General features: G+C 43.3%; 1 protein-coding gene across 2 annotated transcripts in view; it reads left to right on the plus strand.

The window, feature by feature from the left end:
- LOC120977714 (carbohydrate sulfotransferase 6-like) overlaps positions 1–19,859 on the plus strand; it is a 34,783-nt gene that overhangs the window by 12,164 nt on the left and 2,760 nt on the right. The window contains exon 1 of one of the 2 annotated variants that reach the window (XM_040405783.1): positions 18,300–18,352. The exons of the other annotated variant lie outside the window; for it this stretch is intronic. The gene's annotated coding sequence lies outside the window, so the exon portion shown is untranslated. Of the gene's footprint in view, positions 1–18,299; positions 18,353–19,859 lie in introns of those variants that run through there. 2 annotated transcript variants of the gene reach the window in all.

Raw genomic sequence — 19,859 nt, forward strand, 5'->3', positions numbered from 1 at the left:
CCATCCCTCGTTACTCAGTCCCCAGCCGCCACTATTTTGCCTGGTGTGCCGTCCCTGCCTTACACCAGCATGTGTCCCGTAACGTCACCTGTGCCCTGACCAATGCAGTTATTGGGAAGGTCCACTTTACGACTGACACATGGACAAGTTCTTGTGGCCAGGGACGCTACATTTCCCTGACGGCACACTGGGTGAACGTTGTAGAGGCCTGGAGAAAATCGTACCCTGGGATGGCACAGATGCTACCGACGCCAAGGATTGCGGGCCCTACTTCCATCAGGACTTCAGCCACCACCTACATTAGTGGCTGCAACCCCACCTTCTCCTCCACCACCTCCTCCTCCACTTCCACCTCTGAATTCTCATCTTGCAGCACCAGTCAGCCATCAGTCAGTAGCTGGAAGCAGTGCGGCAGTGGGGAAGCAGCAACAGGCCGTATTGAAACTTATTTGTTTCGGTGACAAACAGCACACCGCCGCAGAGCTGTGGCAAGGTATAAGGGACCAGCCTGAGCTGTGGCTCTCGCCATTTAACCTACAACCAGGCATGGTTGTGTTTGATAATGGCCGTAACTTGGTGGAGGCTTTGGAGATCGGCAAGCTCACACACATACCATGCCTAGCCCAAGTTTTAAACAGTGGTTCAGCGGTTTCTCAAAACCTACCCGAATTTTCCTGAGCTACTGGTGAATGTGCACTGCGTGTTTGCCCATTTCCAAAAGTCATCTACAGCTGCTGCCGGTCTGGCAACGCTGCAGCAGCGCTTGCAATTGCCAGCTCACCGACTGTTGTGCGATGTGAGCATGCGCTGGAACTCCGCGGTCCAAATGTTGGCCAGGCTTTGTAAGCAGCAGAGGGCAGTAGTGGAATACCAGCTGCAACATGGTCGTCGCCTTTTCAGTCAGCTTCCGCTCTTCACAAGCAACGAGTGGGCACGGATGTCTGACCTCTGGGAGGTTTTACGCAACTTTGAGGAATCAACACAGATGTTGAGCGGCGATGTCGCCATTATCAGTGTAACCATCCCACTTCTGTGTCTACTGAAACGCTCGCTGCCTTTCCCGTGACCCTCGCGTTGTACGCATTTTGGCCAACACAGATTACTGGTAGCTTACCCTTCTCGACCCCTGCTACAAAGAGAACTTCTCATCTCTCATTCCTGTGGTGGAAAGGACTAGCATAATGGTGCAATACCAGAAGGTCCTTGTGGAAAAATTGCTCCAAAAATTTCCAGCTAACAACACTGGCGGCAGAGTACGTAGTTCCTTGGGCAACCGAGGAGGGGAGACGAGGGGAACACACAGCAGTTCCAACAGGGGCAGGGCAACACTCTCCAAGGCCTGGGACAGTTTCATAAGACCCCGCCAGCCCCCATCCCCCTGTTGCGCAGCCTACTGTCACAAGGAGGGAAACATTTTGGAAGATGGTGAAGGAGTACATAGCAGACCGTGTTAGCGTCCTCAATGATCCCTCTGTGCCTTACAACTATTGAGTGTCCAAGCTGGACAGGTGGCACGAACTGGCGCTCTACGCCTTGGAGGTGCTGGACTGCCCTGCTGCAAAGAAAAAGGGGGTCAGTCAGCACATCCCAAAGCGCAGGGGCACGTTGCTATGGCTGAGAACAAGACTGTTAAACAAAACATGCAATGCAACAGCTCACTGCAAACCAAATAAAGTACAAAATTGCATCATAATTGCAAATGCTATACTAATAAGTTAGAGATGCTTGGCAAATTGTTTTGTACAAAATTATTTGAGTCCGTCTGCCGCACGTCAAGGCGATCTCTAGTTAGACGGGTTCCTAACACTAAATTTTACCTGTTATGTGCCATGACGGCTATCATATAATTCAGAAAGTGCAGGTTCCACATGCATGCTGGATCCGCCTGAATTTCTGTCATTTTTGGTGCCAAAATGGCCTCCATTATATCCACGGAAAGCAGTTTCCAGCATGCATGCCGGGCCCACTCCACACCACCCCTGGCGCCAAAAGGTCACCAAGGACTGCAATGAGAGTCCACACACTATCTCTCTCCTGGTGCCAGATGGCTCTTGCTCCTAATGATTTGAGGGTCACCAGCAGGCCATCAATCATAATTTTTCAAGGGTGTGTATGATGCCCTCATTTATGTGTAATAAAGGATGTATTGGAGTGCTGGTTCCTTGTAATTTTTGGCAGCCCTTTCACTTAGTGCATAGGCTTTATGAGTGTAGGAGTCCCACTACCTGTACAATCGTACCACAATGTGAATGAGGCCCTCCTTTATGTGATATACAGGTTGTATCGGAGTGCCTCCTCCTTGTAATTTTTGGCAGCACTTGCACTTTATATACAAGTAAATATACAGGAACAATTTTTCCTCTAAAATCGATTTTATCTTCGGTTTTGTGCGTATTATTGTCAGTCTGTAAAAGTGGCATACTACTCGGACAACATCGTTCTCAGCAGCAACCTGGGAGTCCAAGATGCATCCAGACCAGGGGCGGATTAAGTGCATGATAGGCCCGGGGCTGTCTACCCAACTTGGGCCCCTCCCTCTATTTTAGTTTATTTATTTTTTTGTATGAAGAGGCTGCGGTGCTTCATGAGCGCCACAGTCTATTCCTAGGCCATATGACATCTTCAGACAAAAAAAAGTACCCCAAATTGGGTCCTAAACTAAAAAATTTGGTCGCCAAATTTAAAATACATACACAGTACAGACCAAAAGTTTGGACACACCTTCTCATTCGAAGAGTTTTCTTTATTTTCATGACTATGAAAATTGTAGATTCACACTGAAGGCATCAAAACTATGAATTAACACATGTGGAATTATACAGTCCCCTGAAATGGTTTTCACTTCACAGGTGTGCCCTGTCAGGTTTAATAAGTGGGATTTCTTGCCTTATAAATGGGGTTGGGACCATCAGTGGCGTTGAGGAGAAGTCAGGTGGATACACAGCTGATAGTCCTACTGAATAGACTGTTAGAATTTGTATTATGGCCAGAAAAAAGCAGCTAAGTAAAGAAAAACGAGTGGCCATCATTACTTTAAGAAATGAAGGTCAGTTAGTCAGCCGAAAAATTGGGAAAACTTTGAAAGTAAGCGCTATTTGACCATGAAGGAGAGTGATGGGGTGCTGCGCCAGATGACCTGGCCTCCACAGTCACCGGACCTGAACCCCTTGAAGCTCATCAAGAGAATGCCAAGAGTGTGCAAAGCAGTAATCAAAGCAAAAGGTGGCTACTTTGAAGAACCTAGAATATGACATATTTTCAGTTGTTTCACACTTGTTTGTTATGTATATAATTCCACATGTGTTAATTCATAGTTTTGATGCCTTCATAGTCATGAAAATAAAGAAAACTCTTTGAATGAGAAGGTGTGTCCAAACTTTTGGTCTGTACTGTAATTATAATAAAAAAGACATGGAGGAGAATACAGCACCACATACCTCTTACATCCAGTGACATCTCCTGTCATGTAAACCTTCTCTTTCCTTTTCTCCTCCATTTGACCCAGACCACCATGGCAAATTCTTTCAGCCGCATCTCGTCTCTACAGTTTGTAACACAGACACGTTAGATTTCAAAATTTTTCCATCAACCTCCTCATCCTGGTGTCCCCACAGTGTCATCCTGCTGCCATCCCCAATACTGTGCCCGTTTTGCTCCCCAATGTCCAAAAAATTGTGACCCTAATAGACATAATTAGAGTCATTTATCAAACTGGTGTAAAGTAGAACTGGATTTCCAAAAGAGCTGTCAAATATGAAAGGTGAGATCTGATTGGCTGCTATGGGCAACTAAGCCAGTTCTGCTTTACACCAGTTTGATAAATTACCCCAAATGTTCCTATAGTGTCCACAGCAGCTATAATGTCCCCTAGAGTGCCCCCAGTAATAATACCACCCTCTATTGTGCTCCAGGCAATAATCCCTGTATAGTGTCCCCAAAAATAATAGAATTGCCCCTACAGTGCCTCCCCAATAGCAACACCCCCATATAGTAATTTCCACCACACTGCCCCATATAGTAATCCCCCCATAGTAATTTGCCCCCACACAGTAATTTCCCCCAAACTGCCCCCATATAGTAGTTTGCCCCCACACAGTAATTTCCCCCACATAGTAATTTCCACCACACTGCCCCCACATAGTAATTTCCACCACACTGCCCCCACATAGTAATTTCCACAACACTGCCCACACATAGTAATTTCCACCACACTGCTCCCACATAGTAATTTGCCCCCACATAGCAATTTCCCCACACTGTCCCCACACGATAGTTCTCCCCACACTCCCCCCACACAATAGTTTCCCCCACATACTAATTTGCCCCTACATAGTAATCTGTCCCCACACTGTCCCCACATAGCAATTTCCCCACACTGTCCCCACATAGCAATTTCCCCACACTGTCCCCACATAGCAATTTCCCCACACTGTCCCCACATAGCAATTTCCCCACACTGTCCCCACATAGCAATTTTCCCACACTGTCCCCACATAGAAATTACCCCACACTGTCCCCCCCATAGAAATTACCCCACACAATAGTACCCCCACACTGTCCCCACATAGAAATTTCCCCACACTGTCCACACATAGCAATTTCCCCACACTGTCCACACATAGCAATTTCCCCACACTGTCCCCACATAGCAATTTCCCCACACTGTCCCCACATAGAAATTACCCCACACTGTCCCCACATAGAAATTACCCCACACAATAGTACCCCCACACTGCCCCCACATAGTAATTTGCCCCCACACTGCCCCATATAGTAATTTGCCTCCACACTGCCCCATATAGTTATTTGCCCCCACATAGTAGTCCCTCCCATAATAATTTGCCCCCACACTGCCCCATATAGTAATTTTTCCCCACATAGTAGTCCCTCCCATAATAATTTGGCCCCACACAGTAATTTGTCCCCACATAGTATTCCCTCCCATAATAATTTGGCCCCACAGTCCCCACATTCTCCCCCTCCCCATGTACTTGATGTCTCTTAATATGTCCTACTGTTTGTCCCCCACCCCCCACATGTCCCCAAAGTAGGCACATGAAATAAAATAAAAAATAATGAAAAAAAATGAAAAGCTAAATACTCACCTAGGCTATGTCCAGGGCCAGGCTCGCAGAGGAAGGCGGGATGAGGCAGTCCCAGCACAGGCGCGCGATGACATCATCACGCACTCCTGTGCGGGGATTTCACTACCGCATAGGCCTCAGCTATGCGCTCCCGTGCCCCGCCGCAGTATGTGGGCGTTCGGGTCGGCATTGGGCCCCCCAGCGGTGCTGGGCCCGGGGCTGCCGACCCGAACGTCCCTATTGTAATCCGCCACTGATCCAGACATCCTCCCGATGCTGTTCCTGAACCATTTCAGTGGTGTTTCCATCAATTTATGACCTTTTCCTATGAACCAGACACTCTCCCCTCTTCAGAGCAGGGGGTGTCTGGTTTAATGTTCGGGTTCTCCCATTGACTTCCATTGTGCTCAGTAGAGCACCCGAGCATCCCAAAGTGTTCTACTCGAGCACCCGAACACTTTGGTGCTCGATCAACACTAATATCTATCTCATATCTATCTATCTCACATCTATCTATTATCTATCTATCTATCTATCTATCTATCTATCTATCTATCTATCTATCTATCTATCTATCTATCTATCTATCTATCTATCTATCAGCAAAGTTGAGTAATATAAGCAGCACCGCAGGTCCAAAGTAAAATGGGGTGCCAGCAGATGTTGGAGCGATCCAATCTCCCAAAAATATTCCACAGCACTCCAGAAGAAGTAAAATGAATGTGACTTTAATTCACCAAACCGAAACGTTGCGTTGGTGAATTAAAGTCATATTAATTTTACTTCTTCTGGAGTGCCGTGGAATATTTTAGTTTTTTATCTATCTATCATCTATTTATCTATCTATTATCTATCTATCTATCTATCTATCAATCAATCAATCTATCTATATGCATGTCTATCTAATTTTTATCGATAACACTAAGAGATCGATTCTCTATGCCCTGTGGTAAATATTTAATCCATATGCAGTATAATATAAATGCAATAAAAATATAAAATATAAACCAAAACCATGAATTAAAAAAATATTATAGAAACCATGTTACAATAAACCATAAAATCAACGTTATGCCAGGAAAATGAAAATTTACTCACTGAAATTTTTGTTTCCTGGAGTCCATAGGCAGCACATGACTAAAGGGTTAAGTCCCCTAGGTACAACCAAGATAGAGACACATTAGAAAGCAATAAAAATTGATTAACACCAATCAGCAGGCTATATAGGGTAACACATGACACCAGAGACTTGTATTTGTATAAGGCAATAATATAAATTTATAAGGGAGGGTAAGTTGTGCTGCCTACGGACTCCAGGAAACAAACATTTTGGTGAATAAATTTTCATTTTCCTGATCGTCCTTGGCAGCACATGACTAAAGGGACTTTATAAGCAGCTCTCATTGGGTGGGAGCACAGAACGCCACTTGAAGCACTCTTTTGCCAAAAAAAGACCCTTCAGCTGCATGGATGTCTAATCTGTAGTGCCTCATAAATGTAGAAACAGACAACCAGGTAGCTGCCTTACAGATTTCACCATGAGAAATTTGTGCCAATTCTGCTTGTAGAGTTTCCTTTTAGGTGAATGGGACAATTGAGTCCCGAAACAGAATAAGATTCTTCAATTGTTCTCTTTATCCATCTTGCTAGAGTTGCTTTACTAGCTCTTTTACCCTTGTTGGGGCCTTGGATCTGCAAAAACAAACCTTCTGATTTCCTAAATGAGGAAGTAGCATGGAGATAAGCCAACAATGCTCTTTTAACATCCAAGAGACTCCAGTCAACCTGTTCTTGTGGATCTGAATGAAGTACTGGAAGAGAAATTTCCTGATTGATATTTGCCACTGATACCACCTTTTGAAGAAAACCTGGCATAGTACATGGAATAATACAGCCCCCCAAATCTCAGAAATATGGTTCTTCGCACGACAGAGCCTGTAACTCGCTCACACGCCTGGCTTGATGTGATGACCACTAAAAATAAGGCTTTCATGAAGATATACTTCAGAGAGGATGATTCAAGAGGCTCAATTGGTTCTTTTGACATAGCTGACAAAACTAAAGACAAGTCCCAGGAAGGGACTGGAGTACTGATAGGTGGTCTCAGGCTTTTCAGGGCCTTGAAAAAGGTACGCATTACTTGATTGTTGGAAAACTTTCCCTGTAATTGCTCATTTATTGCAGTAAGCTGTACTTTCAAAGTGCTCGTTTTTAACCCTTTACTGAAGCCCTCATGAAGGAATTGCAGAACTGATTTAAAATCTACAGGCCTTGAAGAATTTTCTTGACACCAAGTTTAAAATTTTTACCACACTTTGTTATATATTTTAATAGTGGTCGGTTTTCAGGCAGCTAATATGGTGTTCATGAGATCTGTAGATAGACCCAAAGATGCTAGGGATTGCCGCTCAGCCTCCAGGCCACTAGTTGTAGGCTATTGGGGTTGTGATGAGTAAACCCCTTCTGGAGAAGCAGATCTGGACGAGGGGGAATTTTCCAAATTCTCCCCTTGTAAAGGGATATTATGGCTTGTGAAAACCATGTTCTCCGAGGCCAGAAGGGAAGTATCGCTATTACTTCTGCTTGATCCTCTGGCACTTTTTTTACGACTCTCGGAATGAGTGGAATTGGATGAAACACATATATCAGACCCCTTCTCCAGCTGACTGATAAACCCTCCATTGCCTGAGCCCGGCTGGACTGTTGAATTGAACAAAAATGATTGGACTCCATGTTCTGTTCTGTTGCCATGGCGTCTAAAGAAGGTCTCCCCATGCAGGTCACAATGTCGCTGAATACTGACGGATTTAAACTCCATTCTCCCGGGTGTAGTGGAGTTCGGCTGAGTAGATCTGCTAATTGATTCTGAGTTCCCCTTATGTGGACTGCTGAGATGCCCTTTGTCTCTGCCCACTCCATCAGGAGAGCACACTCTTTGGACAGACTGTGGCTCCTCATACCTCCTTGTTTGTTGACATAGTAAACTGAGGGTAGATTGTCCGACTGTATCATTATTTTGAATCCTGAAAGATGGGATTGAAAATGGAGAAGAGCTAGTCTTACTGCTGTCAATTCTCTCTAGTTGGAGGACATCACTGCCTCTTCTTTTGTCCATCTTTTTTGTACCCATAGACCATCTACATGGGCCCCCCAGCCACAAGAGGAGGCATCTGATGTGAGGATCTTCTGACAATAGGGATTCAGATCTCTGCCTTGTCTCATGTGAGGTGATGTCATCCACCATTTTAGGTCCTGGCGAGTTAATGATGATCTTTCTCTCCAACGATTTGTAACCCCTGTCCCAGCTGGACAGAATATTGGACTGTAGACATCTGAGGTGGGCTTTGGCCCAAGGAACAGATTCTATGGATAACGTTAGAAGACCGAATACTCTCATTGCCTGACGGAGGGAAACCCTGGGGTTTGACAGGAGTTGATGGACCCCTCTTTGAATAGAAGATATTCTTTGCTGGGATAATTTCAGTGTCATGCACTGAGTGTCCAGCATATAACCCAGGAATTTTATTTGTTGTGACGGCACCAAGGAAGACCTTTCCATGTTTATTAGAAAACCGTGAGATTCGAGTACTTGAATTACGGTCTGTAGTTGTAATTTCAGTTGTTGGGCTGAGGCTGCTATCAACAACCAATCGTCAAGATAGGAAAAAATAGGCGATGCCCCTCAGTCTTAGAGCAGCTGCAAGGACTACTTAGACTTTCGTAAAAACTCTCGGGGCTGACGTTATTCCGAACAGAAGGCAGGTAAAGTGGAGATGTACAATGCTTTTCATCATCTGGACCGATATTCTCAGAAATCTCCTGTGACGGGGGCGAATCGGAATATGTAGGTATGCATCCACTAGATCTATTGATGCCATGTGATCTCCCTTCTTCAGGGCCATAACGATAGACTTTATTGATTCCATTTTGAACTTTTTCTTTACTAAAAATTTGTTCAGAAAGGTTAAAATCGATTATCAGTCTCCATTTGTCTCCTGGTTTGGGTACAGGAAATATTTTGGAATACCGGTATATGCCTTTGAATTCTTCTCCTGTGGGCACCGTCTCTAGGGCACCATTGCGTATAAAATCTTGAATGAGAAGAGCAACGACTCGATCTTTTGCATGATTTAGAAGAAAACGATCTGGAGGAAAGCATGCGAATTCTAGGACATAGCCATTTTTTCCTGTGGAGGTAACCCAATTATCTGTGGATGTGAGAGACCAGGCTGAAGAGAATAGTTTTAGTCTGGCGCCAACTTTCAGCTGAAGCCTGGCGTCATTGCTCCGAGGACTTTTGATTAGATCTTATCTTGAGCTCAGGTTTTGTTTGATTGCCACAAAATCTCCTTTGCCTAGAAAATTGCAGCCTATTTCTAAATCTAGGAGATCTTCTCCTCTGTGGATGGTAGGACCTTAAAAATAGCTTCTTTGATTCTGGAAAAACTGCTCCTTTTCCCTCATTCAGAGTCTCAAGAATCTTTTCTAGCTGAGGGCCAAACAATGAGGTGGGTTAAAACAGAAGATTAAAGAAGTGCTTTTTAGATAAAACATCTCCAGGCCATTCTTTGATCCAAAGCACTCTCCATGCAGCATTAGAGAGTGCCAAGGAGTTTGCAGAAAATTTCATATCAAGAGGGGCATCACACAAAAAATCAGAAGCGGCTTTCATCAGAGGAAGGCTTTTTAACCCCTTAGGGACTTAGGGCGTACCGGTACGTCCTAACTTTAAAACGCGATTGCGGCGTGGGTTAATCGGAACAGGATGTCCGCGGGCATCCTCTCACAACGCCGGGGGGGGGGGTCCCGTGACCCCCCCATGTTTGCGGCTTTTACCTGGTGCGGCAGGGGTGGGCGGCGGTGCCATCGGGTCCCCATGTGGCTGTAGGGGGAACCCGATGGCATGTATTATAGAGGTAGAGAAATTGAAACTTGGAAATTTGCAATTTTTAAAAAAATTTGGGTAAATTTGGTATTTTTTTATAAATAAAAATGATTTTTTTTACTTCATTTTACCAGTGTCATGAAGTACAATATGTGACGATAAAACAATCTCAGAATGGCCTGGGTAAGTCAAAGCATTTTAAAGTTATCAGCACTTAAAGTGACACTGGTCAGATTTGCAAAAAATGGCCAAGTCCAGAAGGTGAAATTGGGCCGAGTCCTTAAGGGGTGAAAATTTCATCTCTGGCAACTCCTTCTTCTAGATTCTTAAAGGCCTGGATATAGGTGCCGAAGACATGGCGGCGACACAAACGGCTGATGTAGAGGCATAGTCTTTTTTCAACAAAGTTTAAATTTTCCTATCCATGGGATCTTTAATAAGGGATGCTTCATCCGAAGGGAATAGCTTTTTTTATATAAGCGAGATTTCAACCTGGATCCTGGACCAGATTTTTTTTATCAGGCCTATCCCAGTCCTGTTTAATCCATTCATTTAGGACTGGATGCCCAGGAAAAAAAATTCCCTTTAGTTTTTGGAAAATAAAAGAGCTTGTCTGATTTAGTTTTTCTAGAGGTATCTTTATCAGTCTCTAATATACGGTAATATATTAAGATACTGCGTTGAAGCACAATTTTATGCTGATGAATATTGCTATACAGGTATTGCAACTGAACACAGACTGGCATGCGAAGATATATCACTATACAGGTGTTGAGCCGGTTCAGAAACCGCTTACCTGTAGTGAGGGCTTCAGTTTGCGTGCTTCTGTCTGTGTCCCTGTAGTTTTGGTAAGGCGATTTTTTTCTTCTTTTTTCTTTCTTTTTTCTTCTATAAAAAAATCTATAAATAACCCAATGCTCCAAAAAAACCAACACAAGGAAATATGCAAAAAAAACTGAGGAGGAGCCAACAGACATTTTCAAACACACTAACTTAAAGCCCAAATCAAAATATAACCCCATACAGGAATATTCCTCAGCCCTAAACAGCTTCATGAACCAAGTAACAAGGGACATAAGAAAAATCAAATATCCAAAAAACCCTCAATATATGCGCAACATCTCGGAGGAAGAAAAGAAAGCCATCTCCAGCATGCAAAAAGACCATAATATTATAATACGCCCAGCTGACAAGGGGGGGGGCATAGTCCTACTGAATACCGAGGACTATAAAAGGGAAACTGAAAATATTTTAAGTGATGCAAGGACATACAAAAAATTAAAAAGTGACCCCACTGAACTTTTTAAAAAACAACTAAAAGAGCTAGTCCAAAAGGGGAGAGACGCAGGCATTTTAAACAAAAAAGAAGCAATTTTCATAAATAACATTCATCCAAAAATTGCTGTACTATACCACAACCCCAAAATACATACAAATATGGAAAACCCACCAGGGAGACCCATTGTGTCAGGTATAGACTGCCTCACTAGCTCACTGTCCAGATATATTGATCAGCAATTACAACCTTATGTACAAGTACTTCCAACCTACCTCAAAGACACTCAACACACTCTACAAATTCTTAATAACATAGAATGGAAAAATAACTACATAATTGGCACACTGGACGTAAAATCATTATACACCGTGATAGAAAACAAAAAAGGAACAGACGCCTTTCAACATTTTTTAACAAAAAAAGGGCACATGCCTGAAGCGCAAATTAATTTCCTGGGAGAATGCATCATGTTTATTTTAACTAAAAATTATTTTTTATACAATGAAAATTTTTACCTACAGACGTGGGGTACCGCGATGGGGACGAGATTCGCACCGGGGTTCGCTAACCTATATGTCGGGTGGTGGGAGGAGCTGACCATCCACCCTGGTGGCGTCCCCCGTGCGGGTCTCGTCCTCTGGCGACGTTTTATAGACGACATTGTTTTTATATGGGATGGGGGAGAAACAAAACTGCTGGAATTTTTAAATGATATCAATAAAAATGATTTTTACTTGGAATTCAGTGCAGCATACAGCAGGAAAGAAATTAATTTTTTGGACTTAACTATCTACATAGAGGGAGACAAACTACTTACCAAAACCTACAGCAAACCAACGGATGGAAACAGCTTTATATCAATGAATAGTTGCCACCTTCCCAAATGGCTGGAAAACATCCCGCGGAGTCAGTTCATGAGGCTAAGACGAAACTGCACAGAAATAGAGGAATATAAAAGGGAGGCAGATATTCTACAGAAAAAACTGGAACATAAGGGATATAATGTAACAAAACTGTCAGAGCAAAAAATTGAAATAAATCAACTAAACAGACAGACGTTACTAACAGCAAACAAGAAAAATAAAAATATAAGTACCCCTGAGATTGAAACCAATACAAAAATACCACCCATCATCACACCATATAGTGACCAGGTATCAACATTCAAAAGAATAGTAAAAAAACACTGGGACATTCTCAAGGAGGACAAAATAATAGGAGAACTTATTCCCAAAGACCTAAAATTTGTGTTTAGAAAGGCACAAAATATAGGCAACATAATTGCATCAACCGGCAGATGTACAGGAACCGACATAAAGGAAAAAAATCAGAAACAAAAGGAAGGGGGACTAGGAGGTTTCCATCCGTGCAGAACCTGCAGAGGATGCAAATTATCAAAAAATAAAAAAAACCATAACAGAAATCACCAATACGGAGGGATCCTATAAACACATCATAAAACACTTTATCACCTGCAACAGCAAGGGGGTCATATATACTTTAACATGCCCCTGCAATAAAATTTATGTAGGCCGCACTAAAAGAACCCTAAAGAAAAGAATAGGAGAACATGTATACAACATAACCAGAAAATATGAAGGACATCCGTTATCACGTCACTACAGTATAAAGCATGGGGGAAACTTTGCTGGGTCTCAATTTTGCGGGGTTGAAGTCATACCACCAAACAAAAGGGGGGGGGGACTACATTAAAGAGATGTCCAAAAAGGAAACAAAATGGATATTTAATATGGACAGCCTAATACCAAATGGACTAAATGCGGAGCTAGAATTATTCACCTTTGATTAGATGAATGGTAATGATTTCATGCTCGATTGGCAGGGAAGAGGTTAAAGCTCTGGAGAAGCGCCTATAAAAAGGTGCATGAACAGTCAGGCTACACTCCCTGAGGAAGAACAGCGTCTGTTCGAAACGCGTTGGAGAGATACCTGGTACCTGTTGGTCATTGTATGACCGCTGTAGTGACGTCACGAACTAACTCCAACCAACCACTCCCCCTCACACACCTCCACTTGCGGCAGCAGCGCGCAACCGGCCGGGGCACGAGGCAGCACGCCGACCTATCCTGCAGCTGGATTATCTCATCTGATTCAAAGCATAAAGAAGAAAGAAAAAACGAACTGACAACCAAAGTAAAAAAGAAAGAAAGGAAGAAAAAAGAAGAAAAAAGAAGAAAAAAATCGCCTTACCAAAACTACAGGGACACAGACAGAAGCACGCAAACTGAAGCCCTCACTACAGGTAAGCGGTTTCTGAACCGGCTCAACACCTGTATAGTGATATATCTTCGCATGCCAGTCTGTGTTCAGTTGCAATACCTGTATAGCAATATTCATCAGCATAAAATTGTCCTTCAGCGCAGTATCTTAATATATTACCTTGTCTTCCCTCTGCGGCGGATTTGTGTGGTTCCGCCGCGATACCGCTGCTCCTTACATATAGCACCCACTGAGCGCCACCTCTGCAACTCCTCATCCCAGTCTCTAATATACGTTTTACTGCTTTAAGCAGATCAGGAAATTTATCTTTAGGAAAAATAAAATGTCTATTTGGATCACACTCCTAGGAGGAGTCAGAACACACTTCACCCTCAGAAGAGGAGGAGATCAGAGAGGAGGAGATCCGCTGTGGTGGAGGAGTTTGTCTGAAAGCCTTGGCCCTTTGTTTGCTGATTTGAATTCCTCAAACACAGAAGTGAGTTGTTCTCTAAACCATAATAAAAAGTTCATATTTCCAGACTGAGTAGACGTAGTAGGAGACAAGCAATCAGTGTAGACAATGGTAGATAATTCCTCAGGCAGGGGTTGCTGACATTTTTGACATTGATTTTCTTTTCCTCTTATTGGATTCCTCTTGAGAGGCAGACATCTCCTAGCTAAACACAAACAGAGATGTCAGAGCTGAAGATGTATATATATTAACTGTCCTCGTACACCGCTATGTGTATGACAGTCCCAGCATCCCCTAGGTTGTGAAATATAAGAGGGAAAGACCACTTCCTCTCAGAAGTACAATCTAATATCACCAGAAAGAGTGCATTGAGACACAAAACAGCTGACCCCCAATGCGCAAGCATATCAGACACAATGCTGCTGACTAGGGAAGGAAAAAAAAAAAAACTGCAAAGTCAGGTGTTTTGGAAATAGACCGCTTAGCATAAAATTACATGCACCAAATATATATAAATATAAATATATATATATATATATATATATATATAATACCACAAATAATGCAGCAGCACAGTCAGATGTGGAGCTCTGGGTGCAAGAAGTCCTCACAGAGGCTGGCTTGTCCTCCAAGATATATATTCAAAGAATGAAGAGGCAGCACTTCCAGTTGTTAGGTGATAGGGTGACGACCCCAAACTTTATTCCAGCTACGTTTCTGCCTTCTCAATGAGGCCTTTGTCAAGCTTGACAAAGGCCTCATTGAGAAGGCAGAAACGTAGCTGGAATAAAGTTTGGGGTCGTCACCCTATCACCTAACAACTGGAAGTGCTGCCTCTTCATTCTTTGAATATATATATATATATATATATATATATATATATATATATATATCATACATATCAGTCAGTAAAAGACTGAACATGGAAGTCCAAACAGTTTGACCCCGGATCCCCAGGAACCACTATACTTACCTCAGTAATCAGCGGGTGAAGCGGTCTGGCTGAGCGCGCCGGGGTCCCGTCGGCACTGAAGTTAAGTAGTTTAACTTCCGGTCTGCGTTCCCTCAGGCGGCGCGTACGCACTACAAGCTCCCCACAGCCCTCTGCGCACGCACCTGCCCGATATTGCCGAGACCAATATGTCCATCTGATACCTAGAGAAATAAAAAATACAAGGCTCTGGTGTCATGTGTTACCCTATATAGCCTTCTGATTGGTGTTAATTAATGTTTATTGCTTTCTAATGTGTCTCTATCTTGGTTGTACCTAGGGGACTTAACCCTTTAGGGACAAGGACGATCAGGAACACCGATATTTAGCTGAGCTCTGGGCCTCAGCAGTAGCTAGAACAGCCTATATATTGGTAACACTTCCTATGTATGCTTCCAAATAACAGCAATGTTATCAATAGACACCCTGTATCTGATGAAAACTTGCAGAACTTGTGATGATACGTAACTGTATTTACTAATATCCACACTCATATTCCAGTTTACTGAATCATATAATATGTCTTGTAGCACAGAGTAAAATAAACTTAAAGGGGTCGTCTCACTTCAGTAAATAGCATTTATAATGTAGAGGAAGTTAATACAAGGCACTTACTAATTTATTGTGATTGTCCATATTGCCTCCTTTGCTGGCTGGATTCATTTTTCCATCCCATTATACACTGCTCGTTTCCATGATTACGACCACCCTGCAATCCAGCAGCAGTGGCCATGCTTGCACACTATTGGAAAAGTGCCAGCCTCAATGGTGGCCGGGACCATGGAAGTGTACATAGGCCACCACTGATGGATTGCAGGGATTACAGCCACCTCTGCAGCGCATGCGTGACTATGCACGCTCCCACGATCCCGGCCACTCAAGAGATCAGAACTTTTTCCAAAAATGTGCAATCACAACCGTGAAAAAGAACAGTGTATAATGGGATGGGAAAAAGAATGAAACCAGCAAAGTAGGAAAAATGGAGGATCACAATACATTAGTAAGTGCCTTGTATTTGCTGACGTGAGATAACCCCTTTAACCACTGTAATTCTCCAGATGTGTTTTGGGAACCCCATAGTCTCCTTCCTCGGTAGAATATCTATCTAGAGTATTTGTCCTTTATATAACTATCTCACTATATCTATCTATCTACAGTGCCTTGAAAAAGTATTCACCCCCTTGACTTTTTTCGTGTTTTGTTACATTACAGCCTTAGGTTTAATGTTTTGTTAATCAGAATTTTATGTGATGGATCAGAACACAATAGTCTAAGTCGGTGAAGTGAAATGAGAAAAATATATAAATAAAACTACTCTTTAAAAATAGAAAACAGAAAATTGGCCTGTGCGTATGTATTCACCCCCTTTGTTAGGAAGCCCATAAAAAGCTCTGGTGCAACCAATTACCTTCAGAAGTCACATAATTAGTGAAGTGATGTCACCTGTGTGCAATCTAAGTGTCACATGATCTGTCATTACATATACACACCTGAGGCTGCAACACCTAAGCAAGAGGCATCACTAACCAAACACTGCCATGAAGACCAAGGAACTCTCCAAACAAGTAAGGGACAATGTTGTTGAGAAGTACAAGTCAGGGTTAGGTTATAAAAAAATATCCCAATCTTTGATGATCCCCAGGAGCACCATCACATCTATCATAACCAAATGGAAAGAACATGGCACAACAGCAAACCTGCCAAGAGACGGCCGCCCACCAAAACTCACGGACCGGGCAAGGAGGGCATTAATCCGAGATGGAGCACAGAGACCTAAGAGACTGGAGTATCTGTACATAGGACAACAATAAGCCGTACGCTCCATAGAGTTGGGCTTTATGGCAGAGTGGCCAGAAGAAAGCCATTACTTTCAGCTAAAAACACAAAGGCACGTTGTGAGTTTGTGAAAAGGCCTGTGGGAGACTCCCAAAATGTATGGAGGAAGGTGCTCTGGTCTGAGGAGACTAAAGTTGGACTTTTCAGCCATCAAAGAAAACGCTATGTCTGGCGCAAACCCAACACATCACATCACCCAAAGTACACCATCCCCACAGTGAGACATGGTGGTGGCAGCATCATGCTGGGGGGATGGGACTGGGAAACTGGTCAGAGTTGTGGGAAAGATGGATGGTGCTAAATACAGGGATATTCTTCAGCAGAACCTGTCCCACTCTGTGCGTGATTTGAGGCTCGGACGGAGGTTCACCTTCCAGCACGACAATGACCCCAAACACACGGCTAAAGCAACACTTGAGGGGTTTAAGGGGAAACATGTAAATGTGTTGGAATGGCCGAGTCACAGCCCAGATCTCAATCCAATAGAAGATCTGTGGTCAGACCTAAAGATTGCTGTTCACAAGCACAAACATCCAACCTGAAGGAGCTGGAGCAGTTTTGCAAGGAGGAATGGGCAAAAATGTGAGATGTGGCAAGCTCATAGAGCAGGGATCAGCGACCTTCGGCACTCCAGCTGCTGTGAAACTACAACTCCCAGCATGCAAACATGCTCGGCTGCTCTTCTAACTCCCATGGAAGTGAATGAAGCATTCTGGGAGTAGTAGTTTCTGAACAGCTGGAGTGTGGAAGGCTGCTGATCCCTGTCATAGAAACTTATCCAAAGCCACTTGGAGCTGTGATTGCCGCAAAAGGTGGCTCTACAAAGTATTGACTTTAGGGGGGTGAAGAGTTATGCACATTGACTTTTATTTTATCCTATTTGTTGTTTGCTTGACAATAAAAAAAACATGAGGCATCAAAACATGAAAAAAGTCGGGGGGGGGGGGGGGGGGGGGAATACTTTTGCAAGGCACTATGTCTATCTTTCTGTCTATCTATTATATCTATTTAAAGGCTATGTAGACCTTTGGAGTCATTTTTTTTTATGATTGCATTTAACTTATTGTCTAAAAATCATATTTTCAATTGAACTATATTAAAAAATATTGAGTTGTTCAGTTACAAAGGGTTAACTGTTTTTCTAACTGTGTGACCGGTACTTTCACTTTGTGCCGTCATCTAATAAACCTTATCTCTAAACTACTAAGATGTCATAAACATTTATTTAAGACGCATTCTTAACCGTAAGGTGAGAAGTGAGCAATAATGAGTGTTTATAATGTCAGAGAGCAGAGATAAGGAGTCCAAAACGTATAAAAAGCGGGTTTAGGGTCGTCATTCCTATCAATGTGGCGAGATTGCGTACTCCGTTCTATTCTCTACACAGAGAGACTACACGTGTTCTCAGTGCGATCTACATGTTGTAACTAAATTTTTAGTAATGAGGTATATAAAAAATGAGAGGATATGACGTGGTGATAAATACCGCCCATACCCGAAAGGGAAACTGAAACGCCCCAGACGAAGCAGCAGCGAAACCCGGGCTTTATCATATGTTTTATGTGATGTTCAAGATTACGATCTTGTAAGTATAACAAAGTAGTATGAACCATTTTACATGCGGGTCTCTGCTGTGTCGATACTGTTTATGAAGGTTTGAGAAAACATATCCACTACTGCTCGTTGGTTCAGAGACTAAGAAGCTGCGAAGGAGGAAGAATAAGGAGGAGATTGGAGGAAGCAGCATAAAAAGAACTAGTGATTTCTGTGTTATCCCTAAGTTTTCCTTTTATTGTAGCGTAGACCCTAACCCCCTTTTTTATAAGTTTTTGGACTGAAGGGAAGTTGGGACCTACTTCCACAAAGGGACTGCAGCTGATACCAGCACGTAATCCAATACGCAAAATATACTTTTATAAGAGATAAGGAGTCCGTCTGCTCCTCAGGTGATGGAAAAGACAAAAAATCCACAGGCAGCTAGTAGAGCATGTAAGCTCTGTACATAGAAAGGATTCCATATTGTTAATAAAGACCAATAGAAAAAAATATTTTTAGCTCAAAATAAGTACAATGCAATATTTTAAAAAAATTGCCCCCAATGGTATACATAGCCTTTAAGCAATAGATTGAACAGTTTGAAAATGGTGACTATTCTGTAAAGTGCCATTTTGTATGCTTAGATAAAACAGCCAGTGTGCCGACAATAAAGGGGGGTGTTACCGCTCTCCTTACCTGGTGGACCTAACCCATACCTCCCCACTTTAGAAAAGAAGGAAGAGGAATACAGTAATGTGCCCAGCTGTGCCCCTGACAGATATATGCCCAGTAAAGTTCACCCTTACAGTAATATCCCCAATTTATCCCCCTCACAGTAATATGCCCAGCTGTGCCCCTGACAGTAATATGCCCAGTTTTTCACCCCTCACAGTACTATGGCCAGGGCTGTGACCCCTTCACAGGTAGTAAAAAAATGAACAAACTCCACATACTCACCTCACTCCGCAGCAGCAACAGCAGCAGGATACACAGAGCTCCTGGCCGGCCCCTCCCCCTGCCCAGACCTGCAGTGTAGAGCCCAGACAGGGGGAAGGAATGATGGAGCAGGAAGCCAATGGACGGCTCTTGCTTCATCATTACAGGAAGCAGGGACAGCTGCCAGAGAGAAGGACATCCCCCCCCCCGTATCGGGACTGCGGGACAGCAACTGAAATCCAGGACTGTCATGCTGGATCTGGGAGGGTTGGGAAGTAGGACTAACCTGCCTCATGCTGCCATCCTAGGATTTATGTGTTCATTTGCCTACATCCTTAGAACACATTGCAGGACTAAAGGTGGGTTTACACGGCCTGATAGAGCAGGCGATTATCGGGAAGGAAGCATTTCATCCTCACAACTGCCTACTCGTCTGTGAAGATGAAGCACCAAATGCACATGCAGCGACCCCCTCTACTGTATGTGATGACTACTATCATCGCTCATTCCCATACAGATTCATTGTTTCTGGTTACAATCCGCTGCCCAGAAATGACGACTTAGGTGCCCGCAAGAAAGATTTGTTTCGCTCATTCATCAGTAGTGATGAGCGGGAGGGG

This window comes from Bufo bufo, chromosome 8, assembly GCF_905171765.1.
Source record: "Bufo bufo chromosome 8, aBufBuf1.1, whole genome shotgun sequence".
Lineage (NCBI taxonomy): Eukaryota > Metazoa > Chordata > Amphibia > Anura > Bufonidae > Bufo > Bufo bufo.